The sequence below is a fragment of the Pseudorasbora parva genome, chromosome 4 (assembly GCF_024679245.1).
Source record: "Pseudorasbora parva isolate DD20220531a chromosome 4, ASM2467924v1, whole genome shotgun sequence".
NCBI classification, from domain to species: Eukaryota; Metazoa; Chordata; class Actinopteri; order Cypriniformes; family Gobionidae; genus Pseudorasbora; species Pseudorasbora parva.
This window is the reverse complement of record NC_090175.1, coordinates 15,736,990-15,752,703: the sequence shown is the minus strand read 5'-3', so window position 1 is coordinate 15,752,703 and position 15,714 is coordinate 15,736,990. Positions and strand designations below refer to the sequence as shown.

At 38.1% G+C, this 15,714-nt stretch overlaps 1 long non-coding RNA gene across 1 annotated transcript in view; it reads right to left on the bottom strand.

Annotated features, from left to right (window-relative positions):
• The window catches only part of LOC137073932 (uncharacterized), a 38,855-nt gene extending 23,667 nt beyond the window's left edge, over positions 1–15,188 (bottom strand). The window contains exons 1-2 of the long non-coding RNA XR_010904826.1: positions 15,022–15,188; positions 12,028–12,157 (exon numbers count right to left, since the gene is read on the bottom strand). This is a non-coding gene — a long non-coding RNA (uncharacterized lncRNA). The remainder of the gene's footprint in view (positions 1–12,027; positions 12,158–15,021) is intronic.
• Positions 15,189–15,714: the final 526 nt, after the last annotated feature.

Below are 15,714 nucleotides of genomic sequence, written 5' to 3'. Positions count from 1 at the left end.
TTCTCTGGGTGGGCAAAGCAGAGGAAGGGGAGGAAACATTTCCTGGTATGACGTAATAAGAGGAGAATTCAAGATCAGCTCGTCTGGGCTCTCATTTTCCCAAAGGCAGAGAAAGACAGCCTGAACTCAGTTTACACCGATCAACATTTCTGGCCACTTGGGGACCATATTCAGGCTAGGGGAACTCATATTAATGTTGAAAAACCTCATACAATTAAAAATCAATGCCATGGGACCTTTAACAACTTTCAGCAACACAACCATTTAAAAAAAAAAAGTAGGTTTAAAATAGAAAATTATCTATGATTTGACTTTCTAAAGATATGTATTAGTGTTTTTAATCCTCTAGAGTCACTTTTAATACAGTTTACAACTTAAGAAACAACAACCCACAACATAACTGAACACATCTGCATCAACACAATCTCTGCTGTATAAGAAAGGCCACATCTGGACCTTAAGCTGACCTGCTGCTTGCAGCCGTCTTAAGAGTTCCGAAGCCAGCAGTCAGGGATAATAGAATTGCAGTTGTGGTTTCCCAAAAGTGGGGAGTCCCCCTTGCTTTTCCAAGCCTGACTAAGAGCTTTCTCCGTGGGCTGAGGAACAGGACTCAGCCCTTGTCTGCCAGAATACTGGATGTCTAGTAGGGTCCCATTACCTTACAGACCCCAGTCTCTGATTCACAGCTGCGTTGAATGGAAACGTGATGAAAGTAGTTTATCACTCAAATATGCAGACATGAAACGACTCAATATGCTACTGTTATGTCTCTCTCTGTGAGGTCTTAGCTGTCGTTTATGACTAACTGTCTAAATACTCCACACAGGAACCACACACACATCTTACAAACTCCGGTATCTCCCATGTCCTACACAAAATAAAACATATTTCCTTAATAACATTCCACTGAGGTCATCCCAAACAATGCAACCGGCCGGGCACCATCCTCTTGTGAAACAGCGCCAGCGAAACTATCCCAAGTATTTCCAGACTAACACTAGAGACATTCTTCCCGTTAATCCTACACAAAGGTTCCCATCTCACCTTTGCAGGGGTGAAGTGATGTCATAACTCACTCTGAGAACTTGTGTGAGGGATGTTTCACTGACATTATGCTTTCCAGACCCGTGTTAAATAAAGCAGTGTGAATGAGATGATGACTGGATTCAAAAGGAAGAATCACCGAAAGCTGTAGATTTTCCTATTTCCTTCTCTCACTCTCTCTCAGACAAAATGTAGACATGCTATCCACATTTATATATACACTCACCTAAAGGATTATTAGGAACCCCATACTAATACAGTTTGACCCCCTTTCGCCTTCAGAACTGCCTTAATTCTACGTGGCATTGATTCAACAAGGTGCTGAAAGCATTCTTTAGAAATGTTGGCCCGTATTGATAGGATAGCATCTTGCAGTTGATGGAGATTTGTGGGATGCACATCCAGGGCACGAAGCTCCTGTTCCACCACATCCCAAAGATGCTCTATTGGGTTTAGATCTGGTGACTGTGGGGGCCATTTTAGTACAGTTAACTCATTGGCATGCTCAAGAAACCAATTTGAAGTGATTTGAGCTTTGTGACATGGTGCATTACCCTGCTAAATGTAGCCATCAGAGGATGGGTACATGGTGGACATAAAGGGATGGACATGGTCAGAAACAATGCTCAGGTAGGCCGTGGCATTCTAACGATGCCCAATTGGCACTAAGGGGCCTAAAGTATTGTGCAGAGTAAGAGCGAGTGCATTACCTGAATTCAGATTAAGCATTTTCATTCAGTTCAGTCCTACACCCTTAAAATTAAAGGTACCAGGAAGAACCAAAAATGGGGTTTCACAGTGATGCCATAGAATCAGGGATTGCCAAAGTTCCCATGGGGTGCGCGAGAGGAAAAATGTAATGGCGGTCTGTTTTTTAATGGGATTTTCCATACAATAAAAAAAAAAGACAAGATGATCGCGGAAAATACAACCCGCTCCCGAATCGGCTCTAATTCTAAACCGAAACTAAAATCTGCTTGGCCTCACAGAGCGTGCATTTACTGATGAGCTGTCATTCACGGTGTGCGCGCACTGGCACGGTTTCAGTTCATGCATATGGCAGCTTAACTTTCATTGGAATTCATTGAAAGTATTTGCTTCGCTCCGCTCCGTTATTAATGTTATTAATGTGCATATGTTCCTCTCGGTTAGATAGAATTAGTGATTTAATAGCCCAGTCGGTGATACCGGTATTACCGGTGTTGTTACACGTTGATTACATCTTCACATCTCTATGCGTGCCAACTCGTTTCATTCATTTTCATTCCACATACATTCATATATATATATATATGCTTAACTGGCTGAAATCAGGGAAACTGTCAAGTGGGACGTCTTATGATAAAGTTAGTGACGAAGGAGGAGAGGGACCAAGAGAGAGTGAGGATTTGGAGGCAAAAGGACAGAGAGAATAGAGAAACATTTTATGTTTGATCTCTTTGTTACTTTATTATGTTGTTAATCGTGTGTAGGCTAATTTTATTGTCGCACTTGAAAATTTAGTGTATAGTTAAACATGTAAATAATATAGTGGCTCATAAATAAAACCGATTCACCAACATTGCCCATCTCAAAATCTCTATGCTAGTCATTTTTTTAAAAAAATAACACAATTTTCTAATGTTTAATTATTTTAAATTTGATTTATTTTATCATGCATTAGAAGTCTATTCTAATATTAATAAAAATATGCTAATTCAACTAGCAGCGCCTTTTTGTTATCTAAACTGCCATTTATGAGACATTTAAGAAGGAAACATGTCTTGACCAAGATGACAGGACGCCATAACACTTTTGTTGTTTGAAATGAACAGAATATGAATACAGAATATGATAATATTATCAGCATCTTTAGCCAACTCCTATTTGTTTAGAACAGTCATCATCAGCTATACAAGATAAGCTCTATGGGTAGGTTTCTAGTCTGGCCCACCGTGGCATGGCATTTGCATGTAATATTTGTGATCAAGTGGTTTCCTTAAATGTATATAAGCCACATGTACTGTATTAGCAATGACAGGTTGTTATACAGGACTCAGACATTGTGTTTTCTCTTCATGATATAGTTATAAGGACTCGGGTTATATCTATCTCATACTTTGTTTGTTTTTGGTTTCATTTTATTCACGTTGCAGCCGATCACCGGAGCTTAGTGCTTGCAGTATTTCGTTTCTGCGACAGTGACTAGCACCTAACATTAGTGAAATTGTAAAAAATTCTGCGCGCCGTGTTCAAAGATCACAAACACAGCTCGTACTACGGGAGCTTGAGAAGACATCAACATGCAGAATAGACTATATTAAAAGTAAATATATAATAATATGTCCAAAATATGAGGAATAGCCTACTTTTTGCTGTGTTGCTATATGTTTCAATAGGAATTTAACAGAAATTAAAGGGGGGTGAAATTGTGTTTCATGCATACTGAGCTTTTTACACTGTTAAAGACTTGGATTCCCATCCTAAACATGGACAAAGTTTTTAAAAAACTAATGTTGGATGTTTGATGGAGTATTTCTGTGTCAAAAATACTCCTTCCGGTTTCTCACAAGTTTCGGAGAGTTTTTTTCGAGTATGGCTCGGCTTGACGTCGATAGAGCGGAAGGTCCTTGTATGGGCCGTACGGGCTCTTCTCCCGGTAGGGTGCGCGCGCGTGACTAGAACGAGAGAGTAAACGCCCATAAACTCTGCTCTCAGGTGCAGATCCAGTCGTCCGTGAACACTTATGCCGTTATAGTCCGCGCCGCGCTCCACTTTATTCCTATGAGTGACGTCGAGCGACTTCAACACTTCAGCACAACATTCCGGGAAGGCAGCGCTGCATTTGAACCGATTTGAACGCAGAAATGACTGAAAGCTTCACAACATCGCTTCTGTCGCATCGCAAAGTGGATCTCCACCGTTCACTGCTGTCAGGACTTCACCAAATCATACCAAAGAAGTGTGTTTTTGACGGAGCGCTCCCAGCAATTAAGGTTCGGTCGTGCTTTGGAAACAGGCGGTGAGTAAAACTGCTTCAAATGTCTCTGCTATTGGCTATCGTCGCGTGAGTAAACATCAGTAAACGACACGATCGCGTGCTTCGTCATTCAAATGCGCTAACGGTTACTCCATTGTTGTTCTCTGTATAACGTTACACTAGTCTGACGTGCAAAACCGTTTTGCTTGCTACTGCTTAGGTTTAGTCGCATTCAATAGTCCATAAAGCGAATCATGTCCTCATAAACTGCGAGTAAACACACACAAATGTTGACAGGCCACTAAATACAGTACATACCACAGAGACGGACGTCCTGCTGTTGCTGTTTCTCCTGTTCAATTTATTTCAGCCTCCGAATCTGATTCTGGATCATATATCTATTAGCTGAGCTCAATAGCCATGGGTTTCTCCACGCTTGAGGACGTCACCGCTTTGTGCGCGATCGTCATTCTTTAGCTCCGCCCACACAATATGCCTCCAGGCGCTCATTTTTTTTCCGGAAAGACTCGGTACAGCCTATATTTCTTTTATAAATATACTAAAACTAAAGACTTTTCGGAGATATGAAGGATGCAATACTACTCTATAGGTACTCAAGATTGACATGAGATTGACTGAAACTAAGTGTTTCACCCCCCCCCCTTAAAAATCAGTTTGAATGTCCTCCTTTTAACAGTTAATGGGTTTTCTCTTGCCCTGACACTGACAGCACTAGTCAAATCATTCTTGTTCCCATGTTCACAAGGTTCAGTCCTTTCAGACAGTCTTTGTCACCATCTAATGTCATAATGTAACTTCTGTTGCTGTTTATAATCAGGGACTATTTTATCCAGCGCAAGGAAGGCTTTCAGTTAATTTACTTCATGAAAGTTGCATTGTTACATATTTTGGGGATTTATTATTCGGTAACTATTTGGCAATAAGGTACTCAAAGCCATGGCCGGTTTCACTCTGCACGTGTTAGCAGAGCATTAGCAAAGCTGAAGCACCGCATAATATGTGTTTGGGACAGAGGGAAACATGGTTGCATTTGCAGCAGATATGTGCTGCCCATCATAAATCAAAGCACCTGTCACTTTTCCGTGTTCTCCTCCGACCCATGTCTGTCTGAAGACGATATTCGTCTGTATTTGCATTACACAAACAGTGGTTCAGCTGCTCCCGATCTCCATACACACAGCTTCTGCGCTGCCACCGCACTGCTTGCGCATGCAGTGTGAAACCAGTGTAATACTGTATAGTGAATAAGTCACGGCTGAAAGGGTCGCAGGCCCTCCAGTTCGTGCCTAACAACGCCCTTCAACCGTGACTTATTCACAATAACAAAGCCTCTCGTATTTGCTTACTTATTACACAATTTCCAGCCATCAGAAGCAAATATTCATACAGACCATGGTACAAAATTTGGTGTATATTTACACATGTAAATAATATAGTGGCTCATAAATAAAACCGATTCACCAACACTGACCATCTCAAAATCTCGATGCTAGTCATGTCTCTATGATTTTTTTATCGTACAAAACCATAACAGTACACCTCTCCATAACAGGCTGATTAATATGAGGTATCGTTCATGTCTGCAACACAAACTATGTGTGTTAAAGGTGTAGTTGAAATCTCCAGGGCTGGTGGTGATGCTTGCTTTAGAACAGGGGTTTTCAATAAGGGGCCCGGGGCCCACTAGAGGGCCCCAACAAACTTCTAGGGGGCCTCAAAATTATGTTTATTTTTATAACGAATATACATCTGTTTAGTTATGCCAAGCTCTAAAATATTTGATCAGGTAGAAGGCTTCAAATCTTGTCGAGAACAATTGGGGAGCCTTGAAGTCAAAAAGGGTTGCGATCCACTGTCTTAGTATTAACTATAGTACTTTAACAGAAACTATGGCTATCATGGTAAATTAACTTTTTTTTCTGTTGCCCTCTTCCATCTCACTCCCGTCAGTAGGCAATGACGTCACCCTGGAACGGGCCGTATTGTGATAAAATTGATTGTCTCAACGCCTTGCTCTTAATTCACTGAATGAGCCACTCAGGGGGATTGAAAAGACACATCTAAATCACTATGATTCATACGTGGGACTGATACATCTGTGGATACAACTGTTAGACAGGGAACCTCTGCCCACCCCTGCCAAACATGACCTCACAATGGAGGAAAGGACCTCGACTCGGTTTGAATCTCTAACTATAACTAAAAACTGATTTTATCAGACTCACGGCACCACTGACTATAGTATGTGCCTGTATTAGATATGTTAAATATATACACACAAAAAATGAAGCCTTTTTTAAGATTTACAGATTATAATTAATAGTAAAATTCCATCAAATTGAATTAAATAATCCTTATTTGAATAATTGATAAAGGATTGTTTAATTGAATTTGATGGATTTTTACTATTAATTAAAATGCATTAAAAAAGGCTTAAAAGATTTAAGTGTAGATACATAACGGCAACCAAAAAAAGTAAAATGTAAGGTACTGTAGTTCGTGCCCCGCGTTCATGCCTGTAGAAGACATGCCCTAATCTGTGGGCAGTTGTGGCAACAATAGCACAGGAGACTGTCAAAATAACCCCCACAATGCCGGCCAGAGGATGATGTCATCATTGCACACCTCTGAATACAAAGACACGCAGCGCAGCCAGACGCACCGATCACACGTGCACAAATACTACCTTGCACAATGTGAATGGCTTGGTAAATTAAACATACTAATCCAATTTCTATTTGTGCATGAAATGTGTGTGAGTGTCTGCATGCTTGTTGTCTCATTGACGTTTTTTTTTTTTTGGTTATGCAGTAGACTAAACATACAGCCCGTCCAACTCCCACTGGAGTAGTTATGTGGATTCAGAATCTGTTTAGACCCGAGAGACTCTCGAGTGCAGTAACATCTTTTTTCCAAGTATTGCTGGGAAAACAAACAAAAAAAGAATGCAAACAATGGAAAGAATTTGAATATTCACCTGATATTTTACAGAAATATTTCAAATGAAGCACATTTACCAATTTTAATTATGAATGTAAGCATAAATGAAGGTTGAAATTGTAATGTTCAATAAATGTTAAATAATAAAAAAATTAATATACATTTATTTTATGATAAGTATACTACAAATGCTACTAAATTGTACTAAATTTATATACTTGAAGTCTTCTACATTGGAACAAATAATTTTGTATTGAATGCACTTTAGTTATCCGGAAAAAGTGCTGAGGTCCAACTAAATATATACATATTTGATTGTGCTATTGCAACAATACTTTAGGTACACTTTATATATATATATATATATATATATTATATATATAAAGACTGAGTTTATATTGCAATCATATCCTTAGAGATTTTCTTGGCTTAATATAAATGTGCATTGTGCAATAAAGAGGTACTCCAAATAAATTTTAAATGTAATATTATTAACATTTTTTTTTTGTATATTTAGTATGAAATAAATGTATTTTAAATCCATTTTCGTAAAGGTTTCTTTCACTAGGGGCACAACACACTCCCTGTAATCATATGCCAAAGCATGTTTTACCATCTTTAATTGTGATAATAATAGAGAAAAATATATGATAGACATTTTCATTGCTTTTACAAAATTATAAAACAATTATTTAAAAAATTTTTAAAGTTAAATAATATTTTAATTTAAGGCAGGAAGCTTGCGCTTCAGACTGCTATGAACAGGCTCAGGACCATTGCCAAGGCTGTGGATTACAGGTAATAATGTTGTAAGTAATGTTCAGTTTCTTGCACAGACTGAACGTTTTGCTTCATAAGACCACAATTTTTCGTCAGGTGCTACAGGTATTCATTTTGTTTGTCTGTATATGTTTTTTTTTATTATCTCAAAGTGACAGTAGCCATTGACTTGCATTACAAGAATCACCAAGGGCCATGGTTTCTGCTAAAAAATCTTTTTTACTCTTCTACTGAAGAAGAAAAGACACCTACATCTTGGATGGCCTAAGGGTGAGTAAATTATCAGCACTATCCTACTGGGTCACCATTCACTTTTATTGTGTATAAAAGTGCAGCTTGTATACTGTACATCTCCTTTTGTGTTTCACACAAGTCAAAAATCAAATACATACGAAACAACATAACAATAAGTAACTGATGGCAGTATTGTAATTTTTGAGTGAACTATCCCTTTAAATAAAATGGTGTGTGTTTTGTCGAAGTAAAGTAATGGTAAACAGAGAAAACCTCCCATGAATAATGTTCTTTTTTGGTCATTACGTGAATGTCTGGTCTAAAATTCTCCACCACTAATGTGCTTTAAATACTCTGGTTAGTCTAAACCAGGAATTAACTTCGGTGTCTGCTGGGAAACAAGCACAATACACGCACCTATGAAACAAATTAAACTTGATTTTGTAAGACAGCATAAATGTGCATTAAATATGCAAGGCTATAGAAAGTAATACTGTGTGGGGGTGGTGAAATGGATATGGGCTGGTAACTCAAAGATTGAGGGTTCAATCCATGATACTGCCCTTGAGTAAATTTTACTGTAGGGAACAGCAAGATAACTGTAATGCTCAATAAATGTTGAATAATCATTTAAAGCCCAATGCACTGTAACTATAACGGTATTACACATTGCAGAACTTGTTTTTTTTAAATAATATTTGTATAAGTTAAGTATACATTTTATGTAATTTTCAGTTTTATGGTCACATTTTTTATTTAAAAAAAATGTTGGGGTCTGATTTGCTAGGAATATTACAAAAAGGATCCTGTATGAATGTACATCTCCTCTAGACCTGTAGAAATTAAATATATACATTTACAGTATAGAGCTATTTCAGTTACAATTAAAATTAGCAGCAACCTTTGTCTACTTATTGTTTAATTATATCTGACTTAAGTAATACATTTATTTGACGCAAGTAATGACAGCTCAAATGTTTGATGTTTAAAGAAAAATGTTAGCCTAAGGCTAAACAGTAAAAAAAAAGAAAAGAAGCAAAAGCCAAAATGTGTTATAATTATCCCTGCTGTATCTGACCAACTTGCATTAAATTAACTATCTCGCACAAAGACATACATTTTGAACATAGCCTACTTATTATCACAAATCTTCTTAAAAATATTTCAGAAGACTGCCTTTTCACTAAACCGCAACCCTTAAAGCTATAAGTTATGTAGTAAATGGTATAGTTATGTGTTGTGTGTATGTGGTTGTGTGTGTGTGTGTGTGTGTGTGTGTTCTTGCCTGCTTAAGTCAGCATACATTAGAGCAAAGACTCAGAATAAGCACAGTGACATCACTGCATGTGGCTTGAGCCCAAGAAACACCTCGATGGTCTTGTGTGTTTGGCTTTCATGGTAGTTTGTGTGTGTGTGTGTGTGTGTGTGTGTGTGTGTGTGTGTGTGTGTGTGTGTGTGTGTGTGTGTGTGTGTGTGTGTGTGTGTGTGTGTGTGTGTGTGTGTGTGTGTGTGTGTGTGTGTGTGTGTGTGTGTGTGTGTGTGATACAGCATAAGACAGAAAGAAAGATAACCGGCCGATAAATCAAATCAGTAAGCAAAACACTGTTCTGATGAAAAGAAAGGTTTTTAAATTTATTACCTTCACTACACATTTGATTTATATCATTTATACTGGGAGTGTTTACTGTTGTCTTTTCACTACTGTTGATTTAAGTCCAAATATCGTTGAAAAGTTTTATGAAACAAAGATTAGATGGAAAATTAACCCCAAAATGAAAAGTCTGTTAAAATGTACTCATGTTGTTCCGAATCTGCAGGACATTGAGCACAAAAGAACAGGTTAGGCAGAATGTCAAGTCAAATCACCATTATGTCTATAGCGCTTTATACAATACAAATAGTTTCAACGCAGCTTCACGGTGATAAACATGAAAATAATGATTCATTGATCTCAGGTGCAGCAGATCCAGTCGTCTGTGCAACACGTCTGTCGTGCCGCGCTCCACTTTATTCCTATGGGTGACATCAAGCGACTTCAACACTTCAGCACAGCATTCTGGGAAGGCAGAGCTGCATTTGAACCGATTTGAACGCAGAAATGATGGGAAGCGTCACAACATACATTTCGTCGTGTCGCAAAAGTGGATCTCCACAGTCACTGCTGTCACTGGACATCACAATATCAACAGTCACCAAAGAAGTGTGTTTTTGACAGAGCGGTCCCAGCGATAAAGATTCGGTCCTGCTTTGGAAACAGTCGGTGAGTAAAACTGCTTCAAATGTCTGTTGTTGGCTATCGTCGCGTAAGTAAACATCAGTAAACAACACGATCGTATATAACGTCAGTTAATTTATCAATGGAGCATGCGATCTATGGTGTGTGTTTAAATACATTTGTTTAGTTGACCACTATAGGTGTCAGTTTGTTGATTGTAAAACCACCCAAACATAAACCTAGCGTTCTCACAAAGCGTGCTTCGTCATTCAAATGCGCTAACGGACTCCATTGCTGTTCTCTGTATAACGTTACACTAGTCTGACGTGCAAAACCGTTTTGCTTGCTACTGCTAAGGTTTAGTCCCATACAATAGTCCATAAACCGAATCATGTCCTCATAAACTGCGAGTAAACACACACAAATGTTGACTAAATACAGTACATACCACAGAGACGGACGTCCTGCTGTAGTGCTTCTCCTGTTTAATTTATTTCAGCCTCCGGATCTGATTCTGGATCATATTAGCTGAATCTGATTGATAGCTATGGTTTATTAAGGGTAGCGTTTTCTTCTCCACACTTGAGGATGTCACCTCTTTGTGCACGATCGTCATTCTTTAGCTCCGCCCACTCGATACGCCTGACCGTTGAGTAAAATATGACTTTATTTTCCTTACAGGGAGAACTATCCCTTTAAAGTATGTTTTACAAGAAAATAACATTTCAGCCAATTTCACCCAGTTAAAGCTGCACTCTGTAACTTTTCCGTCCGCTAGAGGGCGCCTATTCAAAACAAAGGCATAGTTTGATGAAGCCAAGTTTGAGCGCAGAATCTTAGGGCATGTGGTCTTCACCCCACAGCCGGTGGAGAAGAATCGGGATAGGACTCGGGCAGAAATCATGTTCATGGATGCGGTTATTAACGTTACTGTAGTATGAAGCAGAGCAGGACCGAGTGTTGAGGAGCTGAACACGGCCGCTGGAGCGATTGAAGCGAAAACACACGCCTAGCGAGCAGCGGAACTTTTATTATGACGGGACACAGTCGCCAACGCCCACTTTCCCGGTCATGAGTATGAGGTAACGCATCTCTGTTTATCATATTAAATACATTTAAGTGTGTTTAAAATGATGTTATGATGTTACTCTGTGCATTTGCCCAGCGGCTGCTGTGACATGTTCACACTGCTAATAGTAAAGCGCTTCTACAGAATAAAAACGGAAACCGAGGGTAACGCAGATATGACGTAGTTGACTCCCTCAGACGTCCCGGCTCCTTGGCTAAAATAGCAATTTTCTCACAATTTACAAATAGCTGGAAACATATGGGATATTGTAAGAACTCAACTGAGCAAAATATATAACACCGGCCTAGTGGTTTTTGGATATTTTACTGTAAAAAACCTACATAGTGCACCTTTAATTCAACTTTTTACTTGCCATTTCTTTGTAAATAATTGTGCATTTTTTGAATGACAATGTTTTTTATTTTTCAGTGAAGGTGCTCTTTTCTACACAAACTAAATAGGTACAAACTCAACTGATGTCTCTATTAATTTTCATTGTATGGAATCCAGGTTGTGTTAAAGCAGAAACACTTACACCAGCTTTCAATCTATGTACAACCGTAGACAATGTGAAAATGGATATGGGAAGGTCTCCTGGAACAGATCTGTCATTCATTTCAGTCTAAACCGACACTAAATTTACTACATGCAAAATGACCAATCATCTTCATTTTAATAGCCAGCAAGCACTCACCAATACAAACAATGCCACGCTCCACGACCTATAGAACATAAAACAGATCCCATAAAGAGGCCGTGCCTTACCCAATGTAATGCAAGCCATGAAGTTTGATTGAACATGGGCCCGAACCGATCCCTTGCACACTTCATCTATCACTGGGCCTTGCTGAGAACGCACGTCTCGTGGAGCCATCTCTATTGACCTCTGCTTTCACTGTAAAACAAACAGCCATCTGTAAAAAGCATCCTGACAAAATATTTACTGTGAATGACAAATGAGAATATGGGGCGGGGGTTTAGCTGGGAAAAAAAAAAGGCCTGTGCGTAGTTAACTGCCATTAACTGGCCTTGACAAAACTAAAATAGATGCTTTGTAGACGTCTGTGGATTGAGATTGATTTACAATAGGGAGATAATAGGTTCGATGGCAAAAAAGATGATTCTGATGAGCAGAGGTTCTCAACCTTAAGGTCATGACCCCTATGTGATGCCAGAGATTCATTTTATGGCATATTTTTTTTACATGTAGCTCTACATATTGAAGACCCCATGAAATTAATTTTGTCTTTTAGTCCATATTTGTTTTTAGGCCATCTATATGCTATAGTACTCTTCTGAAAATTTAACAAAATTAGATACATGCATTTAAAATTGAAAACTGATTAAAAAAAATGACTCATCCTGTACTGCACCCATCTTTATCCAATCAAATGCTCTCTAGAATGTCAATACCTCTCCTAATACCATTCATATTGTATTTAAATATGTCATGAGAAAACAAACTATTTAAAAAGGTGGCAATTTCATATGAATTTGTACTATGTGATTCATGTCAAGTAAGCAGATCACAATAAAATCTATGAATGAGATTGTACTGATTTATATTAATAATCCACCAATATGATGCCAATTCACCAAAACATAAACTAGTTTAAAATTGCCATGAGTGTGTTGAATATGCAGCTTAAGAACTAATTTAATAATCATGACAAAAGTGCTGAGTTATAACTGATATATTATCTAGATGACGTAATCAGATTCAAAATATTAAGTAGGCCTATACTTGTAATTAGATTATATTATGTTTTAAAATACTCATATTCAGACTACAGTTAATTTTATATTGATTACCTGATTACGTTATTCTAACAATGTCAAATCTGAATAATTCATTGATTCTCACTTCTACTTTTTTTCTTTTCTTTTTTTTTTTAAAATCTTTTAATCTCCTAAGCTTTGGGACTATTTAATTAATTAATAGCCTTTCATTAATCTTGCGAATATTAGTCTGGGAAACTCTGACGTGTAACATTTAATGCACTTTAAGTTGTTGAGGACAAAGTACTCAAATCAATGTGATAAACAAGATAGGACAAAAGTTATCCAAAAGTTATCCAAAAGTAGTCTATGTCATGTAATGGATTACTAACTACAATTTTTGTAATCAGTAACCGATTACAATTTCTAAGTTGTATTTGCTATTGTTAAATATAAAATCTGTTTATTTGTTGCCCTAAAGTGTATCACTTAAAATTATTTTACATGGATGGGGTTAATTTTGGTGTTTACCAGAATTTTTCCCTGGGTGAAAAATACAGATTAAGAGGGAAAGTTGAAGTATAACATTACCATGGTCTCTTAAAGGGTTAGTTCACCCAAAAATTAAAATTCATGATAATCGATAAACTGATTCATAACCTTCAGCCCATCACTATATAAGTCTTTATTAAGTTGTTTTTTTGCACACAAAAACTATTCTTGTCGCTTCATAAAATTACTGTAGACTGTAGAGCCAATGTAGTGAGATGGGCTTTTTAAAGGGTTAGTTCACCCAAAAATGAAAATTATTTCATTAATTACTCACCCTCATGTCGTCGTTGGACACCTGTAACACCTTCGTTCATCTTCGGAACACAAATTAAGATTTTTTTGTTGAAAGCTGATGACTGAGAAAGGCTTCAGAAAGGCCTCCATTGGCAGTCAGTACATTCACACTCAAGACCCATAAAAGGCACTAAAGAATTTGTTACAAAGTCCATCTCACTACAGTGGCTGTACAATAATTTTACCAAGCGATGAGAATAGTTTTTGTGCGCAAATAAATCAAAATAATGACTTTATCCACTAAGTTATTGACGTGAACTCGACACATGCGCGGGAATATGACGCAGCTCCACCGTTCAATACATGACCTGGAAGAGGAGGAGCCGCTATCGTGTGAGTTCCAGGTGAGTTCACGTCCAAGACCTACACAGAAGACAATATCTTAGCCGATAAAGTCATTATTTAGATTTTTTTGCACACAAAAACTATTCTCTTTTTTTGTGCGCAATTAAAAAAAAAAAAAATTGACCTGGAACTCTCGCGATAGCGGCTCCTCCTCTTCCAGGTCATGTATTGAACGGTGGAGCTGCGTCATATTCTCGCGCATGCGTCGAGTTCACGTCAATAACTTAGTGGATAAAGTTGTTATTTCGATTTTTTTTGCGCACAAAAACTATTCTCGTTGCTTGGCAAAATTATTGTACAGCGACTGTAGTGAGATGGACTTTGTAACAAACTCTTTAGTGCCTTTTATGGGTTCTGTGAGTGGGTCAGTGGAAATGTACTGAATGCCAATGGAGGCCTTTCTGAAGCCTTTCTCAGCCATCAGCTTTCAACAAAAATATCTTCATTTGTGTTTCAAAGAGAAACAAAGGTGTTACGGGTGTCCAACCACATTAGGGTGAGTAATTAATTAAGTAATTTTCATTTTTGGGTGAACTAACCCTTTAACGATGTATTTAGTGCCTTTTGTGGGTCTTGAGAGAGGAAATGACATTGGTGTTAATAAAAGCATTTCTGAGCCATCGGATTTCAACAAAAATATCTTAATTTGTGTTCCGAAGATGAACGGAGGTCTTGCGGGAGTCAAACGACATGAGGGTAAGTAATTATTGACAGAATTTTCATTTTTGGGTGAACTAACCCTTTATTGCAAGGATGTAGTCTACAGAAAGTGTATAGGCCTACTCTGAAGGTGTAAGACACGTGAAGACTTGCATATCGACTTGACATATTGATATGCAAATAACTCACCCGAAACCTGTTGAAAACTGCTGTTTCAAGGTCGAAGACGGACTGTTTCATTCCCAGTTTAGGAGAGTAATTTGACAAGTAGCCGGTAACCCCTGACCGGCAAAAAAGAAAAAAAGAAGCATATCATACGGCAGCGTGCAGCTTCGCCGGAGCCTGGAGAAGGACTGACTGGGCAGGGTTGCCAGGTTTTCGCAACAAAACCAGCCCAATGGCCAATCAAAAATAGCCCAAAAATAGCCCAATGGCCTATCCAACTAGCCCAAAACTAGCCCAATACCAAAAAATCTAAATATAACACTCCAATACACATTTTATGGTAGTGTTATGCACTACACACCAAAAGATAACCGTATAAGTAATTATAAACAGTCTATCTTATTTCAAATTAAAAATAATGTAAAATAAACATTGCAAGATATTCCTCATTAAATGTTAATTTACAGAAAATTCTTCTGTGTATGACATTTATTTTTTAAATTATTATTTACCAGCAACAACCCTGGAGAGCACGCATTCGGTTACCATGGAAACGAAAACAGCGCGCCGCAGCACACACACACACACACACACACACACACATTAGCGAACAAGCCCAGCAGTGCCACTGTACCTCACAGAGTGTGCGCTTATCAGCACAGTTATGCTGATACGATATTGCTCATCCTAGAATCCTTGTTATCATTGGTGGAATAT